This window comes from Globicephala melas, chromosome 3 (assembly GCF_963455315.2).
Source record: "Globicephala melas chromosome 3, mGloMel1.2, whole genome shotgun sequence".
Lineage (NCBI taxonomy): Eukaryota > Metazoa > Chordata > Mammalia > Artiodactyla > Delphinidae > Globicephala > Globicephala melas.
In genome coordinates this window covers 110,417,543-110,439,640 of record NC_083316.1, presented here as the reverse complement: position 1 = coordinate 110,439,640, position 22,098 = coordinate 110,417,543, and the positions used below count along the sequence as shown (strand labels likewise).

General features: G+C 47.9%; 1 protein-coding gene across 1 annotated transcript in view; it reads left to right on the top strand.

The window, feature by feature from the left end:
- Positions 1–22,098, top strand: part of FSTL4 (follistatin like 4) — a 495,703-nt gene that overhangs the window by 272,714 nt on the left and 200,891 nt on the right. The gene's annotated exons all lie outside the window — the stretch shown is intronic.

The window sequence follows — 22,098 nt, the reverse complement described above, 5'->3', positions numbered from 1 at the left end:
ATTCTCAAATATGTTACATTTCTATATGTTATAGGCACAACAGTACAATTATTTACATGTTGTTTTACACAGTTGCTTTTTAAATCAGCTAAGACAAGAAAGGAGAAGAAAAATATATTTATATTGTCTTGAATAATTACTTTCACCAGTGTTCTTTGTTTTTATGTGTGTGTGGATTTGAATTACCATCTGGGGTCACTTGCTTTCAGCCTGAAGAGCTTCCTTAGTATTTCTTGTAAGGTGGATATGCTAGCAACAAATTATGTAAGTTTTTGTTTGCCTGGGAATGTCCTTATTTTCCCTGCATTTTTGAAAAACAGTTTTGTTGGCAATAACATTCATTGCTGTCAGTTTATTTTTTCTTTTACCATCCCACTGCCTTCTGGCCTCCATTGTTTCTGATAAGAAGTCAGTTGTTAACCATACAGAAGTTTCCTTTGTACCTGATGAGTTGTTTTTTTTGTTTGTTTGTTTTTCCTGCTGCTTTCAAATGTTTCTCTTTGTCTTTCAACATCTTTACTATATGGCTGAGTGTGGATCTTTTTGTGTTTCTCCTACTTGGAATTTGTTGAGTTTCTTGGATGTGTAGATTAATGTTTTTCCTCCAGTTTGGGAAGTTTTCAGCCATTGGTCCTTTAACTATTTTTTCTGCATCTTCTTCTCTCTCCCCTCCTTCTGGTACTCCCATTATACATATGTTGGTGTGCTTAATGGTATGCCATATGTCTTTGAAGCTTTGTTCATTTTTGTTTTGTTTATTTCCTTCCCTGGTAAATTGGCCAGCCTATAGTCTAGTTTGTAGAGCTAACAGCCTCCTCTTATTTGCTTACCACCAACATCTCCTTGTTGTAAGAGCACTCTTAGGCTTGAACTTCTCCATACTCTGTTCCAAATAAAATCACATCCTCTTAGTCACAGCTTTCCATTTTTTTTTGTGGCCTGCCTCTCCCCTTGGGCAAAATCTCCAAGCCAGTGCTCCAGAGCTTGAGGCGGGGGTAGTGGCCCGATTCTCTCAGAGTGACACCCCTGGTTTAGGCTTGAGGTGCTATCTAGGTGGCAATTGTAGCCTCTGGTCTTCTTGGCTTGCCTCTCCCATCATGGGACCTGTGTCCTGTGAGAGAGCTGGAGTGAGAGTAGTTGGGGCCTCGTATCCTTGGCCTGCCTTGCCAGCAGTAGAATTTCCATCCTATGAGTCAGGGCTGGATATAAGAAGGAAGCCCCGTATCCCTCAGCTGCCCTTCACTTGAATTTAGCTTGAGCAAAATGGAGGAAGGAAGGATGAGAAATGCTGGTGTCCTGCCCTCCCAGGAAGGTACTATAAGCCTTGACTGAGAGCTGGAAGAGAAGGAGCTCTATCTCCTGGGCCACTCCCATCCAGAGTAGAGAGGGGAAAGTAAACAGGTCATGGCTCAAGTAAGAGTCTCACTGTTCTTACTGAGAGTTATTAGGTTTTCTTTTTAAAAAAAAGCTTCTTCATGTGTCATATGCCCTTAAGACAATTTCCAGACACTTTAAAAAATGGTTTTAAAAATCATTTTACCAGTTATGGTTGTTTCTCTGGGAAGCATGTCTCCAGAGCTCCTTATGCCATCATTCCAGAAGTAGAATCTCATATTTATTTTTTCTTCTACATGGAAGTAATTTTTTACGAATAGTGTCAAACAGAGGCCATTTTTTCCCACATTGTGCTTGCATCATTTCTTAAGAGGTCCATCTGTTCCCCTGGAGATCTACAATAAGATCTCTGTCCTATAGCAAATGCTCATATTTTCAGGGGCCTATTGTGGAACCCTTTCTTCTGTTCATTTGATCTATTTGTACACCAATACCACACTGTCTCAATTAGTAGAGTTTTATAATAAGTTTTGATATCTCATAGGGCAGGCCCTTGTTGTTCCTCTTTGGGAGCGCTGCAGCTGTCCTTGGTCCTTTATACCTATCAATAAATTGTAGAAGGAGCTTGTTCACTGCACGCACCCAAGTGCACATGCACACGTGCGTGTGTGCACATACCCTGTTGGAAATTTAATTTGTATTGAATTGAATCTATGGGTCAGTTTAGGAGATTTGACATATTTACACAACTGTATCTTTTAATCCCCAAACATACCATATCCCTCCATTTGTTTAGGTCTGAATATCAACTGATACAAGCAGTATGTTTGCTCTCCAGGCCATGGATCTTTCAGTGACTTGTAACATTTTCTCCTGTCTCCACTCCTTTGTCACAAGGGTTGATCTCACTTTAAATTGTGTCAGTTGGAGAGAAACAAATTAACCTTAGAGTTTATTACTGATCCGGATGTGACAGAAAGCCAGATTTCCAGACAGGTAGTTATTTGGGGAGCTGCCTCTAATGGATCAACTATACTCAATGGGAGCAAGAATAGAGGAAAGTACATTTCAAAGTAGCACCTACTTTGAAGCTCCTATACCACTTTTAACTAACCAGTTTGTTTCCTTTCATGCTTTCATCAACGTTCCAGCCATTTTCTGACAATGGGGAACTAGCATCAGGCTCTGCTACTTCAATCAAGGCAGCAAAACCTTGATTGGGGTTTTTTAAAGTAACCACTGTTGCTTTCTTTTTATTGTTGTTTTTCTGATTACAAAGGTATTACGTATTATTTGCAGAAAATTTAGGAAGTACAGGAAAGCACAAAAGAGAAAAATAAAATGTATTTGCCATCAGAGAGAACCGCGGATAATATTTTGGCATATAACTTTAGAGTTTTTTTCTTTATGTGTATATATGCACCCATGTGCACACCTTTTTTTTTTTCCAAAATAACACTTTAATTGTTATTGTAAGTCAGGCCATCACTCTTTTGGGAGAAGGGCCTCCAACCCAGGCAGGGCAGGTGGTGGGGATACAGAGGTGCATTGCAGGTTAAGTGGGCAGAGAATTCCTTCAGGAGAGGCAGAAGAGTCCAAATTGAAAGAGCCCCTGCAGTTCTGCATCATATAAACATTTTTAAAATCATGTACTTGGTTAGGTTATGTGCCAGCTCACTCATGGTGCTCAGCCCACTCATTTTTTAGATGGTTAACTTACGATTTTCACGACCTTTAGGTTCCTTCCAACTCCAAAATGTTGGGATTCCAAGATCTCCCTGTCATAGGGCTGAATGGTTGCCATGACGATGTTTTGTTTGGCTTTTCACCAAGAACATGATTGGAAGGGTCCATATTTAACCAGGACGTAGTTCTGTCCCTATTTCCATCTAGAAGGGAAATGTTACAAGGTCATTCCATCTGCACAACTTACTCGTACAGAGAAGAGACGGTGTTTCAGAGCTTGTCTCTGGTGAAGTGTCTGTGTGCCCTGGGCTCAGGCCCCTTGCTGAGACCCCACCCTTCTCCCTTCAGCTCTGCCACTGACATGAACCCTCCCCTGAAAGGACCTTAGTGTGAACGAACTTGTCTCTGTAGTGACTGGATAGGAGAAATTTGTACAACTGCCTTTAATTATAAAATAAACTCCTTGTGCCCAGGGCAGTAAGCCTGAGTGTGGGGCAAGTGGGGTAGCGGTGGGCAGGAGGACCTCCCCAGAGCTTGTGAAATCACCCTAAATGACCACACGGGGTGGGCTCAGGGCTCCCTTACCCGACGGCCTCCATTTCAGGTCCGGCGGAGGGAAGTGACTTGGCTCTTCTACCTGTGCTGCTCAGGAGGGAGGCAGAGCTTTAGGGGAGAAACGTCCTGTGCTCCCCGAAGGGTGGGGGTGGATAACTGTGAAGCGCCGTTTAAGCCAGCGTGGAGAAGAGCGTCACACTGCACGCCAGATGATGCTTCATGCTGAAATTTAGGGGACTATCCACCGCCACCCACGTCCGTACCCCACCCAGGGGGACCAAGGGGCACTGCGGCCCCATCCCAGACTGCACGGCCTAGGTTGCGGTCGGGGCTTCCCATGCGGAGAGTGTGGGAGTTGTGGGATCTGCCCCAGATGGTCACTCAGTGCGGGGCCAGCATCCCAGACTCACAGTCAACCTGCTTAAGCACTGTGCCAACCTGTGCCAAGTCATTAAGGCCAGGGGATATTTGTCCCCCCGTAACACTCAGCCGCCTCTGTGGACACCAGCGGGGAGGCCAGTGCAGTGGGCTGTTACTGAGTAGATTGGCTTGGCTCCAGAAGCAGAATATTCCAGCTCACACGTTCTCACACTGGTACTGTCGCTTGTTGACGCCACTTCCCTCTCACGTGCACACAGTGCCTCTCTTCTTCTGTAGACACCTCGTTACACAGCCCTCCCGCGCCGTTGCCCGTGGAGTTCACATTATCACTCTTGAGATGTGTTTCAAGGAGGAGTTAACACACTGGAACGAACCCTCCCAATCCCCAGCACTTCCCGAGGCCTAGGATTTAAGGTGCAGACAGTCCCCTACGGGGTCCCCATAAATGCAACAGGGAGGTTGCTGGCCTCGGAGCCCCAGCCTCTTCCTCAGTGTGGAAGGTTGACCACACAGTTCCCACCAGGGGGCAGCTGGTAGGAGAGCCTGGCACAAGGAGCTGCCCTTCCTCTGGGCACAATTAGAGGCAGTGCCCTCCTGGTCAGTGTCATGAATTTCTACTTCTCCCCCCTGGAAGCCCAGTTTGCACCATAACACGCCACATTTGAAATGCAGATTCTTGGCACCCTCCAGAGGTCTAGAGAGAGTGTCCCCATCCGCCCCAGGTACGTGATGTTTATACTACAACACCTGACTTTCATTCTGGCTTATTCTCACTGCAAGTGTCACTTGGAACTGGTCCAAAGTGAAGCAGCATCCCTGTAATTGCCCTCATCGGCTTTTTCCCACCTCCATGGAAGCCTGGAGGTGGGGTTCCTGCTGGCTCCAGGAGTGGTTGTTGGACTCTCTGGCTGGGTGGCGACCAGGAGGCCTGAGCAATGACCCAGTCCTCAAAGGGACCTCGAGGGAGGGAAGGGACACCCCACTGAGCACTGGCTGGACCGGGCTGTGTTGCATGTTCTCTCCTTGGCTTTGCGTGTTGAAGGGGATTCTGACAAGTAGGTGGCCTCCAAGGAGGGAAGACTAGAGTAGCACTCAGTCTAGACATTTCATCCCACGGGACAGTAAAAACAACACGCAACAGTCCCCCAAATCTCAGCCTAAAGCACTATCTCCCTAGTAAGAAAAACAAGAGGACTCTCTCCAAGTGTGAAGGGCCTTCACCTGGGAGTTTAATGTGGGATGTTTGGGCCCCATGGCAGGTGGACGTTGGGCCTGTGGGTCGGAGGCAGATTTCAAAGTCTGCTTCTCAGTATCGTGAATCTCATCTCCTCCCCTCTGGAAGCAGCCTGTACCATAAAATGGTGAGCCTTCCAACAGCTGGCGTTTTTTATGTGCAACAGAATATGGGGCCTCCCATCCTGGGATGCAAGGCTGGTGGAAGAGAGGGAGAACTTCCTGCCCTGGGAGGGAAGGTCACCTGGAGAGCCCTCGAGCCTGGAGGTGTCCACTCCAGTAGACACTGCTGGACCTTAGCAGTAGTTTTCAAGCCCAAATCAGTTTATTTAAATGATGCGGCCATAACAAACAGCACCCAGCAATCAGTGTGACCATCTTTTTTCCGTCGCACTTCAAAGGGGTCTGAGGACAAAGGAGAAGACGACATGTCCTTGTCTTCCAGTGGGTGTTTACGCACATGAGTCAGCTGCCACTTTCTGTGTTATTCTGCAGGCTCTTCAAACGGAGAGGAGGCTTCTCCCCACTCCGAGAATTCTTGGGCTGTACAGGCAAGTGGCAGCCCTGCCTTAGGGACACCCAGGCAGCTCCTCACCCCCCAGACAGGCCTCAGCCTGCCACCAGGCATCCCACGCTCTCCCCAGACCTCTTCAGTCATGCTGCTTTTTCACTTACGGGGGCCTTGGGGACACTAACCAGCTCCAGCTTTAAATTCCATGAGACCCACATTGGAGAAAGGCTTCAGGAACGGGTGTGTTCAACGTCAGGAACGTCCCCTGCTGCGGAGGTGTGAGAGAGCAGAGCCGGCTTCCGGGCAACCCCAAAATGTGGGCAGAGCTTACCCAGTCCGTGGAAGCCGAGGTGCAGGCTGGGAGGCTCATCTCACTCAGTCCCCCAAGGCTGTCCTCTGTTGATGACCTGGGAGCGGCCCGCTTCTCAGTGCCTTGGGGCACTCAGGCCACTGTGCCCCTTCCTCCATGGGCCCATCTTGCCAACGTCACCTGACACTGCCCAAGAGCCAGGCCTGGAGCTGGGAGGGGAAGCAGCCGAGGTCTCTGTAATTACAGGCCTGATGTATAAGCCCACGGCTGTGCTGGGGCCCAGGTTGCACCCAGTCATCTCCTCTGAGACAGAGCAGCCTCTTAACCCCGGGTCGGCACCAGCATCGCTTCATCTCCCATCCTTCACCTCGAGCGGGTGAAACTACGGAGTCCAAACCCTGATGCCCCCAATGGACCAGGCTTCCTAGGCCCATGCGGCTCTCTCCCCGACCTGTCCTCAGGCCCCTCACCACCCTGGCTTGCCCTGGACACATCCCAGTCGTGTCTCTCTTCCGGGCTGGGACAGGCCCTCCACCTCTTCCTTTAGGTATCGTCTGCTTCCTGCAGGGCCCGTGGCTAATGCTTTTAGAAATGAAAACTGCCCCAAGGACAGACTCCTTAAATGATCGAGATGATTCACGCTAGTGGGATTGCCCTCAGGGTCAGATGCCAATGATGGAGCCATCTCTGGCAAAGAAGCAGGGCTGAAGCAGTCTGTCTCAGCCCATGTCTGGCTGCCCACTGCCCAGCCTGCCAACCACGGCTGCAGTATCCAAGTTACCTTGTCATTCCCTCGGCCGTGAGCTGAGCACTCTTGGAGGCAACCAGTTCTCTCCTCTGCCCTGGAGAGCTCAGAGTCTCATAAGGACAGACTGAAAATAATTAGGACATGATTCAATAGGATACTCGCCAGGAGAGGGTGTAGGGCACTCACCATACACATGGCAAGACTTCAAAGGAGAGGGACCCGTGAGCACCGGGGGAACTGGGGGACCTTCCTGGAGGAGGTGGGATTGGAACCCAGCACGATGGTCTTGGGTCAGAGAGGGACCAGCCTCAACAAAGGGCACTGACCAGCAGGCCCTCACTGTCACCTGGCAGACAAGTGCCAGTCGTCCACCTCTGTCCTGTGTCCTTGCCACCCAGGGCTCTGCCCTCAGCTCTGAGGCTCTGGGGCTTTGGAAGGGGGGAGGGGAGTCGAGTGAATTCATGGGGTCCTGCTGATGACAGGTGACGGGGTGACTAGGAGTCCACCCAGGAAATAAAATGACACGAGTGCCATTTAACAATGTTATTTCAGGCTCTACATGCCAGATGGAGTCTCCAGAGTGTCACCACGTAGGAGACGCCCACCTGTCAGAATGGGGCCTGCCTGAGCTGAGCTTTTGCGGAGAATGAGAAAGCAGGCACCAGGGTGGAGGGAGCAAGGCCGGCGCTAGGCTGGGGTGTGCTGGGCTGGCCTGGCATTTCAACCTCCTGGGGTCGTGACTTTGAACAAACCTGGTCCCCGCCCTGCCTCCTGGCAGGTAGCCTCACTCTCTGCTTCTGTACAACGAGGGGTTGATCTGATTCTCTGTCGCCTTCCCGCCGTGATATTCCATGACTCCTCCATGAGCTGTGTTACATGTCTCAGTGGGGGGCTCAGTCCGGGTCCTGCTGAGGACCCACAGGAGCGAGGAGCCCCAGGGAGGCGGCTGATGGAGGGACGGCGCTTGCGGTGCATTAGCTAGATGCCGGTTGTCAAACGCAGCAACTTGCTAATTGGCTTCTTGTTTTAAGAGGCATGATTCTCTTCAACCAATTCTCAAATGCCAGATGGGCACTGAGCTTTGAAAGATATAAAGAGATTAACATTATCAAGGAAAAGGCAGACTTGGGTGGCTTGGAGGCTGGTGGCTTTCAGCAGGCCCCGTGCAGGCATGCCTGACAGACCCCGTGTGGATCCCAAGTAGACCTGGAAGCTGGCGTCTGCTGCTTTTCCATCTACTGGGATGGCTTCTCCGCCTATTGGGAGGGTCACCTATATTTGGCTCAAGACTGGCTTTTCCCACTGAAGTGCTGTTGGCCAGAAAATCTTTTGCAGGAAAAGCCAGTTGGCATTAGGAGAAAAATCCTGGCCTGCTAGCTGATCTTCATTCGGTGATTAGTTGGGCCAGATGACAAGCCAGCAACGTGTCCACAGTTAGGGCACCAGGAAAGGACCTAGTAGACTTTGGCTTGAAGGATCCAGGTGCATCTGACAGCAAGGTCAAGAGCACAGGTGCCTGTGGGACCAGATTGCAGGGTCCCCGCGTATAGTTCTGTTCTAGCACATGTTTGTTTCCTAGCTCAGGGCATCTGTGTGCCGTTCCCCTGGGGCGCTAGGGATCTGAACTGGCCATCAGGAGGCCTGAGTTCTCTTCTGGGTCTCCCTCCTCCTCTTTGGACCTCAATCTCTACAGAGTTAGATAGGCCCCAAGACCTCCCTAATTTCATATACCAACTGCAAGTTTAGGAGTCCCCAACACCACCCTCATGTTTGATAATTTGCTACAAGGGCTCACAGAACTCAGAAAAGCCGGTATACTAGTTGTTATGTTTATTACAGTAAAAGGATAGAGATTAAAAACAGCAGAAAGAAGAGCCACGTAGGGCAGGGTCCAGGAGGCTCCAAGTACAGAGCTTCTAATGGTCCTCCCCCAGCAGTTGTGCATACACGCTTGTTTCTCCTAGCAATGACGTGTGACAACACACGGAGTAACGCCAACAGAGGACACTCACCTGAGCCTTGGTGTCCAAAGATTTATTGGGACTCAGTCCCATAGAGGTGGCTGACTGCCCACATGGCCAATTAGTCTCCAGCCCTTGCAGAGGTGGAGCTGACACCATGTGGACCTTGGCCCCCATCATAAATTGCACTGTGGAGACCTCCCTGGTGGTGCAGTGGTTGGGAATCCACCTGCCAACATGGGAGACACAGGTTCGAGCCCTGGTCCAGGAAGATCCCACATGCCGCACAGCAAATAAGCCCATGTGCCACAAATACCAAGCCTGCGCTCTAGAGCCCACAAGCCACAACTACCATGCCCACGCACCGCAACTACCGAAGCCCGCACACTTTAGGGACCACATGCCACAACTAGTGAGCCTGTGTGCTGCAACTACTGAAGCCGGCGCACCTAGAGCCCGTGCTCCACAGCAAGAGAAGCCACCGCAATGAGAAGCCCATGCACCACAATTAAGAGTAGCCCCCCGCCCGCTGCAACTTAGAGAAAGCCCATATACAGCCACAAAGACCCAACGCTGCATAAATAAATAAATAGGTAAATAGATAGATAAATAGATAGCTGGCTGGCTGGCTAGCTAGCAAGCTAGCATAGACTGTCTGATGCAGCCCAAAGCTCACAGGTCAGCAAAGACATCTATCAGGCCAGACATTCCAAGGGCTTAGCGATCACCTCCCAGGAGCCAGGGGGCAGAGGCCAGACTCTCCCTGGACAAGGTTAATCCTTCACTGCAGTGTCCATCTGCACACAATGAAGGGGTCAGATAAGAGCCCGGTCTCCTGGCTTCTTCAAGGTCTCAGGCTCTGGGGTCTTGATCCTGCCTCTTGGGCCTCGGTTTATCAGCGGCAGAGCATGGAGAGCAGAGTTCCAGCCAAATGCAACGAGAAACTGTTAGACTTCTGCTCAGGTACATCCCACATTACCTGTGCAATTGCGTTTGATTTGTCCTCTCCCAGAGATGAGAGCTGGCAGACCCTTTAAAACCATTAGCTTTAATTCTCCACTCTCCTGATCTTTGAATCCAAACTCCTGGCATGGCCTACTGCGGAAAACCCCACGGTGGCAGGCACACCTACTTCCTTGCACTTCTGAACACCTTTCAGCCTCAAGGTGAGGAAGGGCTGAGGGGAGGAAGCGCAGCTAAGCCAGGGCTGTGCCGTGGCTCTGCTCGCGGCCAACTGGCACCCGGTGTGAAAGTGCTCACGGAAAAATGCCCCTGCCGTGGCGCTGAGGCCTCTTCGCAGCGTGATCCTAAACCCCTGGGGGCTGTCTGGAACGGAATTAAAGCAGCACAGGCCTTTCTGCGATGCTTTGGTTGGATTCCTAAAAAACTTCTAAGAATCAAGTATGCCATATGGCTGCTTCTTTGTTTACCTTAGGGCTGAAGGGAGACTTTCTGGGCCAGAATCTTAAACATTGTTTCGGAGACAACATTTCCAACCGCACGCATTTTTAGATCATGCTAAAAATAGTGGCTCCCACTTTGTGACGATGTGAAACACATATCTCAGGCCTTTGGAATTGGCATTGCTGGCTGAATGCAGGCTTCACTCACTGTAGGGCAAGTGATTCTGGGTGTCTTGGTATCCACCCCTCTGTGCTGCCTTAAGCAGGTATGCAGCCAGGTCTGCTCATCCCTCACCAGCCCTGAGCTGAGCTCTCCCAGGAAAGAAGGACTGCTGTCCTCCACCTGCATCTACTACAAAGATGCTCTAACAGAGTCACTCTCAGGACAGACCTGCAAGGGGAGGGTGCTGAATCACAGGAGTGGGTCCCTATCATCTCACAGAGTGGATACTGTTTAGCTTCAACATTCAATACAAATCCAAGTTTAGATGGATCATTGGTCAGCATTAAAGTGCCCTGCCCCAAAAAATTAAGCAAAGGGTTTTTCTTTTTTTTACCTTCTCAAGCTAGGGTGAGTGCTTTAAGTAGGCCTAATTTCAAACCTTCGATTTTGAAAACGGTTTCATTGCTGCAAATGATACTGCTGCTTTGTGCTTTTATAAGAAACTTCTATTTTAGATCTATCACTTGCTGATTTTTTGAGCGAGTAACTGCAGTGGGTTGAAATCCTGGGTACTGGGTTTCACCTGGCCTCGGTGTCACGGGAACATGTGCTTTGGAACCTCCCAAGAAGGGGTGAGAAAGGGGGCACAGGGAAGCAGGTGGAACAAAGCTTTCAGTGGCCATTGTGGAGTCTGAATTACGGAATTATGTTTTAGTAAACTACTGTTGCTTTCATTCTGTCTTCCTTTAGGCTGCTATAACAAATTACCATAGATAAGGTGGCTTAAGCAACAAACATTTATTTCTCACAGTTCTAGAGTCTGGGAAGTCCGAGATCAAGGTGTCGGCAGATCTGGTGTCTGGTGAAGGCCTGCTTCCTGGTTTATAGATGATGCCTTCTCATTGTATCCTCACGTGGTGGAGAGCAGAGGGAGAAGCAAGATCTCCTGACTCTGCCTGTAAAGGCACTAATCTCATTCACAAGGGCTCCACGCTCATAACCTAATAATCTCCCGAAGACCCCCATTTCTAGATACTGTCACATTAGGGGGGTTAGGATTTCAAAATATGAAATTTGGGGGGACACACTCAGTCCACAACAGTAATCATTTACTGAGGACCTGCTGTATCCTTGTGATTATGCCAAGCACTGGGGATACGGTGGTGACCATGACAGACAGCATCCTTGCCTTTGAGCTGCCTACATTCAAGTAGAGTAAGACAGAGAATAAACACATGAACAGATGAGTGTGATAAATGACTCTGAAAAGAAGTAAATAGGGTGATGTTTCAATGGGGAGTTTCATAGCTAGGGTCTCTGTCAGGAAGGCCTGTGTGAGGTGACACTTGAGTTGAGAGCTGAATGTTCAGGAGGAGGCTGCCATGCAAAAATCTGGGAAAAGAGAGATCCAAGCTGAGGCTCAGCCCATGCAAACGCCCTGAGACTAGAGGGAGCTAGGGCTACTCAAGGCACAGAAAGGTCACTGTGGCTGGAGCATCAAAAGTGAAGTGAAGGCTGGTAGGAGACAAGGTCAGGGAAGGAGCCAGAAACCCAGGCAGAGGGAGCCTTGTAGATATGTCTGCTAGAGATAGGAGAGGATCTGCAGGCTGAACCTCATCCCTTTGTCTGGTCCCACCAGAGACCTTGGGTTGTGAGATTTGCTGGCTGCGGGATGCTAATGCAGACGGTGTATTAATACCCTTGGTCCTGGTCTGAACTTTTCAGCATTGAGTGTTCTGATTAACTGGCCATCCTCCCACTTCAGCACACGTGGAAGACACTTTGTTCAGGAGGAAGTTGAAATGGCCAGCCCATCTAATAACAGAATATTAAAAAGGTCATAGCAGTACAGCTGAGTCCTCCAACCTACAAATCACAGAGAGTGTCTGCTCAAATAACTCATTCTCCTGACAAATCAAGGAACAAGGACTGAGCTGCACAGCTGATTAGGCTCAGTGGAAATCGGAGGGCCAGGGAGAAATCGATGGGAGAACACCACTGCCCCATGCAGGGAGTCAGGGCAGCACAGTGCTGATTAGCAGATCAGCAGGTGGTGGGCATGCTGCCCCCTGGTGGCTGCTCAAATAACAGCAGGGTCTGGAGGTGAGCTGGAGGGCCCAGGGGAGCCTGGTCCAGGTCCAGGTCCTGCCTGGGGAGAGAGGCCCTGTCTAGGGGTCCTGCCAGGCCAGTGGTTTAGCCTTTTCTGTTTTACCACAGAAGTATTAAAAAAAACACTTTTCCCTAAACCATGGCTAAATAAAACACTTGCCACTAAAATCCCTAAAGTTGTAATTTTTTTTTTTCTACTAAGGTTTTTTAGAAATTAGCTTTTGCCATGAACAGCCTTTGGAAGAAGAGTGAGTTAGAACAGTCAAAACTCAGACTCCTCATAAAATGAGTATAGGTTTATGGCTTCATTTATTATGGAGTTCCACAAACAGCGTTCAAGAAAAATGACTGATTTAATTAAAGACTGGGCAATTAACCTTCTGCGTGCTAAAACAGAGGGCTTTGTGAGGGCTTTCCACAGAAGCGTGTCTTCATCTATGAGGCAGCAGCTGCAGAGAATCTTAATAGATCGGCAAAGCCAGATTGAAGTGGAAAGCTCACCTTAAAAAGAAATCTAAGAAGATTAAGAGAGGGATGAACATCAAAATTGACTCTGATTAAACCATGATAAAGGATGCTAGAAACTGAAAGGGAGAAACAGGATACACAGGATATATTTTTTAAACCAAAGGCACAAAGATTTCAGTGGGCTTTGGAGATAAGGGGGACTGACATTTTCAGAACAGTTGATTAAAAGCTTTTCGGCACAAATGCTCATTTTCACTGGGGGTTGAGCACAAAAATCCATGGAGTAAATTGAAATTCTAAATACTAAGAGAAGACTAAAAGATTTACTGCCACAGATTCAATTAAGTGACTAAAAAAATGTACCACCTCCTTCAGGATTCATTTCGGCGCCTGCCTCATAACTGCACTATTTCCCAAACGCTGTTTGCTAATGTGCGTCGGGAGGGGTGGCTTGTGCAGGAGGGCCAAGGTGTCTTGGTTATGGGGCCTTAAATCAGGACTCAGCAGAAGCAGGAGGCGCCTGGCACAGGGCAAGCCCGCTGATTGTCTCCTTCACAGCCCCCCTGCATCGTGGGGCCGGAGGCTCCTGGTCCCCTGGAAGCATGATGGTGCTTACTCTAGAGACACAGGCCAGGGGACAGCAGGCCCACCCTCGCCCCCCATGACAGAACCCGGCTTTAGAGCTTGAGAGTGGTCTGGAGTCTCTCAGAAATAGAGCCTAGCTCAAGATGTGCTTTGAACATGTCCCCGCTGGGCAATGATTGGAACCGTCCACCCCACGGGCACCCTCGGTCCTGTGTTTCTGAGCTGTCAATCTGCCTGCTGATGCTGGAATTCAGTATGTGCTGCCTTAGCCAGTGTGTTCAGTAGGAAGGGGCTATTTAAAGATCTGTTCCTGGCAGCACATTTAAGGCCCAGAGGGGGGCTGTAATCAGCAAGAAGTCTGGTGGGTTATTGCAAAGTGGCAAGTGTTCATAATTTAATGCCCTCTGTACCACCACCTCTGAATTAACCCAGCCACAGAAAACCATCGTTAGCTCAGTGTGAGGTGTTCTCCGTGCCGAGAGGCCTGCACACAGCTTTAACACTGATGGAAGGACAGGACGTGGAGCAGGGTGTGGGTGGCCTTCATTTTACGCAACCCTTGGTGTGGGAAATGGCAGCAGAATCAAGCGAGTGAGCGGGAGCTGGTTCCTTGGGTCTCCAGCCTCCCGGCTCTGAGATGCCCCTCACCCTGCAGCCCAAGTATCATCCTATAGCACCAAGTGTACTGCCTGTAGGTTCAAGGACAACCTTGCTTGGCCTCCTACATCGAGGCTACGTGCTGTTGTTTTTAAAAGAAAGAGCAAAGGAGGCAAAATGAAAAGGTAGCTGATAGAGTTATTAAAGACTTGAGTTGTGGCTGGTGATATAGGCATTCAGGGCTGCCAGGTTCCTGCAGGCTTCAGCGGTCGGAGAGGACTTCCCCGGGGGGGCTGAGCTCTGGGGAAGGCAAGGTTGGGGGCAGGAGGAAAAAGGGGAGTCATCTTGGGTGGGAGTTTCCAGGATTCCTGGGGAAAAGCAAGGGTTGATGGGGGCTGCAGTAGATGACCCCCACTGCAGGGCTGGAGCTGGAGGTCGGGGACCTCCCAGCACACCCCCACCCTGTATGACACCCCACCCATGGAAGCACGGGAGACCTCCTCCTGTGAGAGACTGGCGCCTGGCTATCACTGTCAGCTATGTCCCCACCAGCACTGCACCATGAGTTTATCTCTACACCTGGTGTTTCCCTCTGTGGATCGTCCAGATTATTTGCAAAGAGAAAAAAATAAAAAGAGGTTATTTTTTTCTTCAAGGATGATAGAGCAGACATAAAACCCCAAAATGGAAATAAACCAGGCATAAGTTAGAAGAGAGGAGAATCAATAAAACAGATGAAGTTTAAGACAAGAGGTTTGGAAAGCTGACAGCTACACGAGACAGGAGAAAAGGAATTAGAAGACTAGAATTGAAATCCCAGTTATTAACCTTGAGATAAAATAGAAAAGAAAGTTATAAAAAAAATTCAGAATGAATTTTGAAGTTAAGTATTAAAAAGGAGATAGGTTAAAAACATAGAAATTTAGTGAAGATCAAATAAAAGTAGGAGATAGAGTGTTAAAATATAAGGTAGGGCTTCCCTGGTGGCGCAGTGGTTAAGAATCTGCCTGCCAATGCAGGGGACATGGGTTTGAGCCCTGGTCCGGGAAGATCCCACATGCCACAGAGCAACTAAGCCCATGTGCCACAACTACTGAGCCTGCGCTCTGGAACCCATGAGCCACAGCTACTGAGCCCGTGTGCCACAGCTACTGAAGCCCGTACACCTAGAGCCCATGCTCCGCAACAAGAGAAGCCACCGCAATGAGAAGCCTGTGCACCGCAACGAAGAGTAGCCCCTGCTCGCCACAACTAGGGAAAGCCTGCATGCAGCAATGAAGACCCAACGCAGACAAAAATAAATAAATTTTTAAAAATTACATACATATATATATATATATATATATATATATATATATATATATATAAAAGGTAACTAGGGTGAAGAAATAACTGCTGAGCAAAAGAGAAGCAGAGGTGGCGGGAGGTGTCCAGGCAGGTGAGCCTGAGGAGAAGATCCCAGAGTGGGCGCAGCCCTGACATCTCCTGCTCACAGCCCCCAGCCCTCGTCCTTTCTTCCCATGCCAGAGGGACAGCGTTTTTCAGTTTGAGTGGGAGAGGGCTGTCCTTCCTTTACACACAAGCAGGCCCAGAGGCCTCAGGGCCTGGACCCATCAGAGAAACCCTGAGTGTGCAGGTAGCAAGCCCCTCATGACCCCCTAGAAGGCTGGGGAGTGAGAACTAAGAAAGCAATACACAAGCAAATGTACAAACAAGGGCTTCCCCTACCCTCTCTGGGGAGGGATGGCTGGGTTCCACAGCTAAATCTTCAAGCCCTGGGTCTCAACTCTATCAGACCTAGTGCCTGTTTTTTATAACAAATTATTTGTAATACCCTCTTTATTACCCCAAAATGAAAATTATAGGTAATATAATGTACTTATACATGTAATTTCAAAGGAGGATGCCCTGATTGAAATATAAATGAAAAGTACAAAGAAGGTAATTTGTAGTAAAAAACTACATATTTCAATATGTGGGTGCTCATGTGAGAGCATAACAGAATTCCTAATGAGGAAGCCAGATGTTGGCATGAAAGCAACCTGCATAAACGCAGCTGATTCAGGTGTATTCAGTTGGCAGCTCATACCATGAACAATGCGTTGTCATAGGCAATGAGGTCATAGTGAACAGCATTTGATAAAGTTCTGAACAAAACAATGTATGCTCTTCACTTGGTTTTCATAGCAGTTGTATCCCAGGAAAATTCCAAATATATTAAAACCATGCACAAGTTAGCTTGTGTTTATGTATAATCAGAGTTAGGTTTTAGGCTTAAATCATTATTTTCACCTACATGAATACCCAATGAGACATTCCCCCAAAATGGGGACGTGTGACAATTCACTGTTGTGAAGAACAACCCTGTGCATTGCAGGGTGGCTGGTATCCCTTGTCCTTTTCCATTCGATACTAACAGCGACCCTCCCCCACCAACCACACCCCCAGTCATTGTGGCAATCCAAAATGCTCCAGTGATATCCAGAAAATCTGCTGGGAGGCAGTTCTGCCTGACTTAGAACGAGCGTCTTAGAGGGGGAAACATGGCTGATCAAGAAAGCTTTTGATCTTCCGCCCATTTTTTGATTGGGTTGTTTGGTGTTTTGATATTGAGCTGCATGAGTTGTTTGTATATTCTGAAGATTAATCCCTTGTTGGTTGCTTCGTTTGCAAATATTTTCTCCCATTCTGAGGGTTGCTTTTTGTTTTGTTTATGGTTTCCTTTGCTGTGCAAAAGCTTTTAAGTTTAACTAGGTCCCATTTGTTTATTTTTGTTTTATTTTCACTACTCTAGAAGGTGGATCAAAAAAGATCTTGCTGCAGTTTGTGTCAAAGAGTGTTCTGCCTCTGTTTGTCTCTAAGAGTTTTATAGTGTCTGGCCTTACATTTAGGTCTTTAATCCATTTTGAGTTTATTTTTGTATATAGTGTTAGGGAGTGTTCTAATTCCATTCTTTTACATGTAGTTGTCCAGTTTTCCCAGCACCACTTATTGAAGAGACTGTCCTTTCTCCATTGTATATTCTTGCCTCCTTTGTCATAGATTAATTGACCATAAGTGGGTGTGTTTATCTTTGGACTTTCTATCCTGTTCCACTGATCTCTAGTTCTGTTTTTGTGCCAGTACCATACTGTTTTGATGACTGTATCTTTGTAGTATAGTCTGAAGTCAGGGGGCCTGATTCCTCAAGCTCCGTTTTTCTTCCTCAAGATTGCTTTGGCTATTCGGGGTCTTTTGTGTTTACAAACAAATTGTAAAATTTTTTGTTCTAGTTCTGTGAAAAATGCCATCGGTAATTTGATAGGGATTGCATTGAATCTGTAGATTGGGAGATTAGGACTGACATATACCCACTACTATATATAAAATAGATAACTAATAGGAACCCATTGTATAGCACAGGGAACTCAATACACTGTAATGGCTTATATGGGAAAAGAATCTAACAAAAGAGTGGATATATGTATATGTGTAATTGATTCACTTTTGCCATACACCTGAAACTAACACAGCATTGTAAGTCAACTATACTCCAATAAAAATTTTAAAATTGAAAAAAAAAAAAAGCATTTGACAGCCCCTTGGACCTCCTCATGGCTATCTGGGTACACATTCCAAGCCTCAAAAATGTCAGGGAGCTTTTTTTTTTTTTTTTTGCAAAAGAAGATATTTAGGAATAAGAGCAGGAAACCCTGCAAGAGAGGCCTTTGAGCTTTGGCCAAGGTGAATGAGTGTGATGCTGTGGGGAGCTCTGTAGATTCTCAGGCAGGGAACAGTGAGATGGGTCTCATGGAGACAGAAGACAACTGCTGGAGAAAAGGAGAGGTGTGAGCTCAAGCAGGGCCAAAGAACCCACTAGAGAGCCTGCTGCTTGTTGTCGAAGGAACAGCGGCTGACGGAAGAGAGGATGCTTCTCAGTTAGAGTAGCAGATATATATAAAGAATTATTGTAATTGACTGTAACATCTCAAGATAACAGATAAAGAGTCAGAGGTAAGGGGCTCCCACTCCTGGCATGGTGTTCATCTAGACACAGTGCTTTTCATCTAGTTATTAGAAAGCTCTGGAAAGAAGCCAACACTGCACAGTTGGAATGTGAACCCCTCCTTGGAAAATTTATTAGAGCAAGAAGTCAGGAGTCGTGTTTCAGACTCAGTCTCAGCTGGAAGGGCCCAGAAAAAAAGGTAATCGGATATTCTTCTTGCTCTGGGTCATGTAACTCACTTCTAAAATTGGCTTCTTGCTCAGAGCAGAATTTTGAGGTTTATAAACTCCAAGGAGAGGAGAAAGTTAATACACAGTTGTGTTATTGTGATTGAACTGTTTTATTCTCAAAGATTTAATTCCCTAAATTTTGCTTTAGGAAAAAAAATAAATGCTACACATGGTAAGATGGCAATTAAACTCCCTGTGTGAGGGAGTATTACTCATGGTGATAACTGGGAAACATGACAGAGAATGGGACATGCCATCTCAGAAGAGATGAAGAGTCTTTGCAATTACTCTGGAACTTTATTTATTATTTTTGAAGGGTAAATGCATGCTGCTCTTAAGTGCCTGAATTTTGAAAACATAGCCTCTTCTTTGAGCATATTTTTATTTTGACTTAGCATAATTGGGTGATGTGAAGAGAAGTTTCCTTTTTAAATGTGTCATCTCTTATTTCCCTCAAGCTGTAATCACATCAATAGGAACCTTCCTGTGGGGATTTTATTGCCTTGTCTAGTTTCCTTTTCCAGCCTATCAAACTTAGTGAGTTTAAAGATTGTTCACGAAGAATGAAAGCTGGTTTATTGCAAAAAGTTTTCATTACCTGAAAAACAAACTCTGACACTAATCATAATGTTTATGTTTTTTAACTTCAGATTGGAAGTGAGAATATTTTCAGATTTCGATTCTACAAAATGGTCATTGGACCACAACACATTTCCATGCATTAAGGTCAGATCACCGGAGCCAGCTTTGCATTAAACAATGGGTTCTTCCTTTCTCACCATAAAAGAGGTTTTAAAAGGTCAGAGAACAGCTAGGTGTACGTAGCAGAGGAGTCACCCAAAGTCCTCCTTCACAGTTTGAAAAATAATTTAGGAGAAAATTGTACTTGGACTGTATAATGCAGCTAAATGATTGGCGGTGGAGAGGAGCGGGGGTGTGTTGCCCCCAAGCGCCTGCACGTGGTAGAGGGGGAAGCCCCGAGCCTCTGTCCACCGTCGGGACTGTTGTTTCCCAGGAGCGCTGTAGCAAATCTGCTCTGCTTGGAACCCACCTTGTGGGGTTTAGAAAGTAGAAGGCATAGGAGCCTGCAGGCAGGCTGGAGCTCTGGACACCTGGCTCTGTTCTGTCAGGGTGGTTTTGAATCTAAGACCCAGCAGCGCAGAGGGTCAGGGAGAGTGCTTCCACACCTGCCCCACCCTCTCTGGTTCTTCCGGAATGCTCCCATGAGGGATGCTGAGATCACAGTCCGCAGAGGAACAGAGAGAGAGGGTTCCGGATAAGAGTTTCCATCAAGCCAAAGAATAGTAAAGAAATGCTGTTAAAAACAGAAAAGAGGATGGAGAGAGGGTGGATGTTAGTTAATTAAAACACTCTCTAAATCTATAAGAACAAAACACTAATATTACTCTTAATAAGGGGCTCAACTCAGGAATTTTGACAAACGCATCACACCTGCATAACTACTACGCCAACGAAGATATAGAACGTTACCATCGCCCCCCAAAATTCCCTCGTGGTCCTTTCTCAGTCTGTCGCCTCACCCACCAGGGCAATTGCCTGATTTCTATCATTATGGATTAATTTTGCCTGTTCTAAAACGTCTACTAAGAGTAATCATGTAGCATGTGCTCTCTGGCATCTGGCATCTTTTGCTCAGCTGAAGTTTTGAGGTTCATCACATTTATTCATCAGTGTCCCAGTCAGTCATTAGATATCCGTAGATTTCACACTGTGGACACACCATGGAAAAGATAGTCATGGTACCAGCGTTCTTCGAGTTTACTCTGCACCTTCTGATCCAGCTTTTCCATGGCCAGGGGTGTTTCCCAAACCCTCATAACAGTGCAAAAGACTTGGATGGCAGCACTGCTTACAATAGTGAGGAAAGCTTACAGAATGGCCACCAGGGGCTAAGTATTATATGGTAGAGGGAAGGGCAGAGTCCGACTGTGTTGTCACAGATCATGTTCTAGCTCAGAGAACATCCAGTGACACCAGAAAACGTTGACAACAGGTTAAGAGCAAAAAGGTTACAGAACAGCGTGTATGGTTGCTCCCCCCCCCCACCATAAGAATTTCCTTATATGTAACTGTATCTAGATGCTCATGCCGGGGGTTGGGATCACAGGAGACTTATTTCCTTTTTGGTGCCTTTCTTTACATTCCAGTTTGTCTTGAGGGAGTGTGTGTTATTTTGTAATATTTCATTAAAAAGAATGATCCCAGGAAAATTCTCTTTTTATGACAAAAAAGCCCTTGAAAGCAGTTGCAAATCTATCACCTGCTGCAGGTTTGTCCTCAGAGACGAGGAGCCAGGTCAGACCAAATCCTGAGAAGGGACGAAACCCCAGCTGGACAGGCACTGTCACCCCAGTGAACCCGGGGTGTCTGGGCACGGCCTCAGGGGGCATCGGGGGAGGGCCTGGGCCCCCTCATCAGCCCCACAGTGCCCCTCCATTGTGGGGACTCCTTTGCTGTCAGAGTCCAGGCCCTGCTGTTTGAGCCTTTGGGAAAGTGACATGTGAAGCCTAATTTCTGTAATGCAGTTTTATTGGTTAGTGTTGGAGCTGACGGGTTGAGTTGGGCAGTGTGGTAGGCAGAGTGATGCCCGTTCCCAAAGGTACCCACACCCTAATCCCGAAATCTGTGACTCTGTTCCTCACATGGCAAAGGGAGTTTTGCAGGTGGGATTAAATTAAGGCCTTTGAGATTGGGAGGCTATCCAGGTAAGCCCAAAGTCATCACGAGGGTCCTTGTAGACAAAAGAGGAAGGAGGAAGTGCAACACCTTAATTTTAGCCCCCTGAGACCCATTTTGGATTTCCAGCCTCCAGATCTATATGGTAACAAATCTGTGTTGGTTTAAGTCACTAAGTCCATGGCAGTCTGTCCAGGCAGCCACAGGAGATGACTACAGGCCAACAGTTGCCCTGAGAGAGAAGGACCAAGGGAGAGCAGTGGGTGGGGCCGTGCCCCAGGGGAGGTGCGGGCAGGCCCTGCAGATGCAGGTGGGTCCAGGCCAGCTGCACACTTCGCCAGGCTGACCTGGCACCATGACCGGCTGACTGGCCGTCCTGAGCAGAGCTGGCCCCGCCTGGGCTACTCCACCACATGCAGCCAGCAGTGGGGAGGGCCGGAGAAGACAAGGTGGGAGCATTCTCGGGAAGGGCCTGGGGCGAGGTTGACCCCAGCATACTTTTCCTTTGGGGGCCTCAGTGTGCGTGTGTCAGAGCCCAAGTCACCTGCTCCTGCCTTATTCTAGGGAAGGGGATTATAGAGAGTGAGCCTGGAGGAGGCAAATCTTCGGGCATGAATCAGGCAGGAAACCCTGTGAAGGCAGCCGAGTCTGTGAAGCCTGTAGGAGGCAATGAGGCAGCGAGAGGGCTCTGTAGCTTGGGGTGCAGGGGTGCACTTCTTATGTGGGGAGGCAGCATCCCAAGGAAGAATTCACTTTTGCTTAACAAGGGATGATGTCAGACAGAGCCTGACGCCTTCGCTGAAATCAGCACCTTCTAAACTGCATTCTATAAAATGGCGAAAGCCCAAACCCAGCTAGAAATTGGTTCCCTGGCTCCCAACCCGGTCCACGTGCCTTTGTTACTTCCTGCCGGTTGGTTATTTGTATGATTACTCACTGGCATATCCTGGGAGCGGGCACTGAGGATCCAGCCAGGACAGAGGGGAGAGAGCCCAGTCTGGAGGAGACAGACGGCAAACAGGGACTTCTGACAGGGGAGGGGCAGGGGTCCAGGAGAGCACAGACAGGAAGGAAGTGAAAAACTACCCAAACCATCACATTTGCTCCTCTTAGCCCTGGTCTGAGGCCACAGTGGCCATCT